Below are 6,544 nucleotides of genomic sequence, written 5' to 3'. Positions count from 1 at the left end.
GAGACCAAATTAGAGGTGGAGGGATGGAGTGAAAAAGATTTTGAGCGATCAGGGACTGAACATGCAGGAGGGTGAGAAGCATGCAAGGAATAGAGTGCATTGGAACGATGTGGCATATCGGGGTCGACGTGATGTTAGTGGACTGAAGCAGGGCATGTGAAACGTCTGGAGTAAACCACACACACACACACACACACACACACACACACACACACACACACACACACACACACACACACACACACACACACGCACCATCTCTAGAAGCGAAAGTAATTGGAGTTAAGTGGGGGAGGGAGTGATTTCTCTGGATGGCCAAGTATGGAGATATATGCACTGGAGCGAGACGATCATTATGGTAAGTGATGTTCTCGACCATTTACAGGTGTGGATACACATGGCAGCCTTTACGTATACCTGCGTCTGGTTGCTTAAGTAAGCATATGTATGTATGCATAAGCATGTGTGTATGTATGTTTGATAACTCTATGTATGTCTGTAGACTAGCCTTCTGGATTTCATTCTTGTTTATTACATTGTATATGAATATGTATACTAATATGATCTATACATATTTGTATATGATACTGATATGAGTGGAAAGCATATATTTCGTATACTTCATGACGTGAATGCCGTTGTGTAATTTTCTTTATGTGTGTGTGTGTGTGTGTGTGTGTGTGTGTGTGTGTGTGTGTGTGTGCTTTCTTGTAAAAGGCAAGAGGCTTAAGACGCTGTATGTAGCGCTAGTAGCTACTGTCAGTATTACGCAAGTCAGGTGGTTAGCAGTTAGATAGTTAGATAGATAGACAGATAGGCAATAGATCGAGAGAGAGAGAGAGAGAGAGAGAGAGAGAGAGAGAGAGAGAGAGAGAGAGAGAGAGAGAGAGAGAGAGAGAGAGAGGTTCGTTGGATTGTACGTTTGATTCAGTGCCTCAGCTTGTGTATGTGTTTGATACAGATTGTCAGGTTCTTGGGTTTGTTGATTGGAAATAATTTTAAGTTTTTCGAAATAATTTTTCCCTACGTCCTGCCACTTGTCAAGACAGATATCAGCACCAAGTACTGGAGTGCATGTAGCGAGGGTGCTTGTCTTTACCTGAGGAGGACCAGGTAAACAGTGACATCAAGCTGTACCTGAAAGAACTAGGTAACCAGGTATTTCAGCGGTACCAAGTTGGTCCAGGTACCGTGGTTAGGTACCTGGCTGTACATGGGAAGACCAGGTAGCTATGCCTTACATGGGAATAAGGCTTTACCATGGTAAGAACTGGTGAATGTTAAATCCGTGTAAGACTTCAGTTTCCCACAACAGATAAGATCTTGCTCATACAAGGGAGGGTGAGAACGGGGGATTGAATATCATATGATATCATAGGAAGCTAGGGCGCTCCATGTTGTCGTATGGTGGATGATTGGGGCCCTCTGTGTTGTCATAATGTAGGAAGCTGGGGCCCACCATGTTACCATACGCTAGGACGCTGGAGTCATCCATATTATCATATCATATAACATTTGATCTTACTCGCATCTCTGGTATTTCAATAAAGATTTCTGTTAATTATCTTCAACAATGTTATAAAGATATAGAATGATGATGTCATCTCTCATGTCAACCAAAATAATCTTGAACAGTACAGGATGCTCATTTCTCAAGTCGTTAACAGACAGTTCGATCACTCTCTGACCTGTTGAGGTCACTGACCTTTTAGGTCACCAGAGTTATCGTGTGACGGAGGCAAATTATGGCCATAGATGAGCCATGACAATAACATGTATAGGGTATGTAACCACATCATTGAAACAGCTTTCTTCCAGTGATGTCCGTAAAACCTTAACGCGTCTGTATCCCATCAGCTCCTCCTGTCATGTGTACCTACCTACTAACCTTCCTCTGTTTCTCCTAACCCCAGACAACCCCCAAATGATCTTGACCTCCTCTTGTTGCATTATGTAAGCAATGGAGCGGCGACCACAAGCAAATAGAGTCATTCATCTGCTAATACTGAGGGTCCTCCCTCAGGTGGTCCTGTGTTGTTGTTTTTCCTTCTGGCCTCCGACTGTTGGGTAGGTGGCCTCTATCCAGGGATAAGAGGAGGAAGCTCATGACGGGTTGGCCTAGGATACATGATGGGTGTGGGTGTCGGGGGGGGTATGATCTAAAGGAGACTCTGATGTGGATAGGAAGGCGGGAAGGGGCGTCTCTGAGGTGTGGGAGTAATGAGGCACAGGATGATGGTGTGAACAGAGGAAGGAGTGACAATTCTTCGACTGGTAGGACTGGATAAAGGATCATGTCAGTCAGTTGATGAAGTTTGAAATTATAGGATCACTTTAGACTTGCTGATAGGGTTGGAAAAGGGGTTACTTCAGGTCTACTGATGGAAGTAGAAAAAGCGTCACTTTAGATGTACTGATGGAAATAGAAAGTCGCTGCACATAATGGAACGAGAAAAAGATCACTTTAGGTGAACTGATGGCACTAGGGAAAAAGTCACTTAAGTATAATGATGTGCTTCAAATGGGTCACTTGTAGCCCATGACAGGGGAGATAGTACCTCATGGTTGGACACACCAGAAGATAGATTAAGCTTCTGGTTAAGAGAGAGAGAGAGAAAAGGAACAATAGATTTGATACAGTTATTAAGGTCTTGGATCTCTTTTCTTTTTAAGAAGGAAATTAAAACGTAACCAGAGGAGCTAAAAAAGATTTTGAAAGCAGTTAGAATATTTGTCTTAAAGTGAAGTGAATGTTAACTCCTGGGTGTGAGGGGTAGGGTCGTGGGGTGTGATGCCACGGGCAGGAGGACATGTTAGTGGAGGTGAGGCGTCAATGATGAGTTTATGTCGTTCCTGTACGACACACGACGGTGCATACATTGTCGATTGTTTGTTAGAAAAGGTCGACACGATTCCTTCCGAAAAACCTTAGATTTTGAGTCTTTGATCCTATGTTTCTTATGCATTGGTGGGTCAGATGAGGACCTGAGTTTTGTTATCACGTGCTTCAGGTACTGTTGGGTTTTGCTTTAGGAAATAAAACCTTAAAACTCACAGAAAGTAACATTTTCGAATCAAGCAGCATCAATCCACCTCCTTAATATTGGTATGTGCCACGACCACTTCCCTGATGTGAGGCAGCAGTAGGTAAAGCATGACAGAAACATTGGATGATTATAATGCTAACATAACATGACACTTAACAACTGCTCGTGGGCATGAACTAGTTACTGTACCTCTCTCTCTCTCTCTCTCTCTCTCTCTCTCTCTCTCTCTCTCTCTCTCTCTCTCTCTCTCTCTCTCTCTCTCTCTCTCTGTAGGTAAGTCGAGCCTACTGATGATATCTGCATCTCCGCCCGTCTAAGCTTATCCAACACAAAGCTCCAGAAGCGGTAAATACTACAGTTACCAAATACAGGCCGCAAGAGGGCACCTAAGGTGAACAAATTCTCTTCCCAATGCTCGAATAAGCTTTTATGGGCATCAGAAGGCGCGCTCAGGACGGCTGAAGTGGATAGCCTTTGAGGCAAGAGTGGGGAAATGAGGAGATACCTGACGTAAGGAGAAAAAGGCTCAGATTTGATATAGGTATTTAACAGATTCTGGTTGTAGTGAGGGGATGAAATGTTTGTATACAAGGCTAACATACTCACAAGCTTCAAGGCGACGTTACGATCAGTAGTAGGGAATGGTTCAAGGTACCACTGATAATCCTTGTTATTCATATGAATATATTCCAGTCAGATGTGGCATACAGTTGAGATCAAAACCAGTGTACGTGTTTATATATGTGGATCTTTGTACTTGATGAATGTTTGCATGTGTGTGTGTGTGTGTGTGTGTGTGTGTGTGTGTGTGTGTGTGTGTGTGTGTGTGTGTTTGTGTCGTGTCTATGATTTTGTTGGTATATGTGTATGCGTATCTGTAACTTGATTTTATTCAGTATAATTTCAAGTTACATGTTAGAATATTCGGGCAAGATTGAAACATAACTATTATTTTTAACAACAGAGTCCCATACGTGATCATAATCAGGTCATGATGATATTACCTAGGTACGGGGGAAGGACTTTAGATGAAGGAATAGTAGTAATATACGCAAAATTTCTTGAGGAATATTGCCATGATGCAATACTGCTTTGAAGGCCGAGCAGTGTAGATATCAGTGTCCTCTGTCGCCGTCTCGGTCATGACACTTGCCATCCAGAAGTCTTAATAAAGTGTGTCTCTCAATTTCTTTTTTTTTGTGTTGGAGTTATTGGCTTTGGGTCAGGCGGGAAGGTCCCTCGAGATCACGTCCATAATGCATCACTGCACGGCACGTCACGGCACGTCTCAGTGAAGGGAGGGCAACTTTACTACTTCCCATTCACCCCCCCCCCCCCCGCCACACGGTCCATCATAAAACCCCACACACTTATACTTTCCGACCAATTTATGCACTACTTGCCCATATCCGTAGCATCCTTACTCGATCTCCCATACCATATCGGAAGCAGGTATCTCTGCCCACGAAAAGCAACCGCCCCTCTCCCCACTGCTCTTTACCATACCCGAAGCTGGAGCATCCATTTTCAGTACACTCGTGAGAAAAACACGTTTTTACTCACCACCTGCCCAGATATGTCAAGAAGGCCTGACCCACATAGGGAGAGTTGGTGGCTCGTCTATGCATCAGAGCTTCCACTTTACGAAGGATTAATGGCAAGGGATGGTATGAGGTCTGATCTGCCTCTAAGTCGTGCATGAATTCTGTAATGTGATTAATTTCTCATTGATCACGAGGGTTGAACGTCTCTCTCCCCTCCTCTTTATGCAAATGGGCTCTCATATTATTTTTTTCTTTTCTTGTGAATGTTTATGCTGACTATTGATTCACGTTATAACCACAGGCAAGATAGATAGATAGTCACATAGATGGTATCCAAAGAAAGAGCTGCACGCTCTAGAGGAGGTCAACTCTTCCTAGATACGAGGCCTAGAAAAGGAGAACGCACTCACTAGATCCACAGTCTCTCATGCGTGTACAGAAGCTCATCTAACACTGGCTTCATGTAAGGTCAGACGTGTTTCAGGTTAGGTCACTGGACTTAAGGGTCACTCACAGTGGTCTTGTCTGCCTTGAGAAGCCAGTTCATCATCGTGGAGGTAATTGATGAAGGCCTTATTGTCTTATTAAACTAGAAGGTTGCCAGGTAATATTGACAAGTGGTTGATGGACGAAGATAGGAATTAGAAAAGAAGAGGAAATAAAGAGAAACAAGAGAGAAGAGAGAGGATATATATATATATATATATATATATATATATATATATATATATATATATATATATATATATATATATATATATATATATATATATACCAACCTATCTTCCTTCTTGCCCCAGGAGCTACTCCGTCCTTCATCCGGGTGGGAACGCAGTTCATAAGATGTCGTGATGTGTGCCTGTCAGAGTGGGGCGAGTGTAGGGAAGTGAGCAGTAAATGTTCAGTACCTTCATTCTCGTAGTTGCATGACAGGCATGAAGGCTCTTAAGATTAGTCTAATGGGTTATGTTAGTATTGCATGGATGGGTGACGTCCAGAGCCCAGGCGAGAAAGTGGAATTCGTACATGTCTGGGGAACGTGGTTTCAGATGGGTGTATGACCGGTTGGGTGGTGTTCGAGGATGAGTTGCGAGAGCGGCTGTTTAGAACTTGTCGGGTCATTTTCATGTGTATATGTTTAGTAAGTGATGTTGACGATGAATGTATGTTTGAGTACCGGTTTTTGAAGTGTGAAGCAGGGAGGGGTAAGGTTCTTATTTCCACTTGGCGTTTGGTGGTTAGTTATTTGGTAGTTTCGATGAGAAAGATCTACTGCTGTTGCACTATACATGTATATATATATATATATATATATATATATATATATATATATATATATATATATATATATCCTCTCTCTTCTCTCTCTATGTTTCTCTGGATTTCCTCCTCTTGATTAATACGTATCTCCCGTCCATCAACCACTTGTCAATATTCCCTGGCAACCTTCTAGTTTAATAAGACAATAAGGCCTTCATCAATTACCTCCACGATGATGAACTGGCTTCTCAAGGCAGACAAGACCACTGTGAGTGACCCTTAAGTCCAGTGACCTGACCTTGAAACACGTCTGACCTTACATGAAGGTAGTGTTAGATGAGCTTGTTCACTAGTGAGTACGTTCTCCTTTTCTACATCTTGAATCTAACGAGTTCGTTGACCTCCTGTAGAGAGTGTGCATCTAATGACCTCATATGTATCGTGCACCTGGTAAGTGCAATGACCTCTTCTACATCCTGTATCATAGTGGGTGTCTTGACCCCTGTAGATCGTGCATCTAATGGGTTCGTTGACATCACTTGTGTCGTGGATTTAGTGAGGTCGTTGACCTGGTCTCGATGACCGTTCTCGTGACGGCACACTAATAATGTTTTCCTCGTAGATTAAAGTTCGTCTTTATCATGTTAGTTTTTACTGTAGATTGCGCTATGGTCTTGCGTCTTCATCAGGGTA

Source organism: Panulirus ornatus, chromosome 64, assembly GCF_036320965.1.
Source record: "Panulirus ornatus isolate Po-2019 chromosome 64, ASM3632096v1, whole genome shotgun sequence".
Taxonomy (NCBI): Eukaryota; Metazoa; Arthropoda; class Malacostraca; order Decapoda; family Palinuridae; genus Panulirus; species Panulirus ornatus.
The sequence above is the reverse complement of the archived record's forward strand: the minus strand, read 5'-3'. Positions refer to the sequence as shown.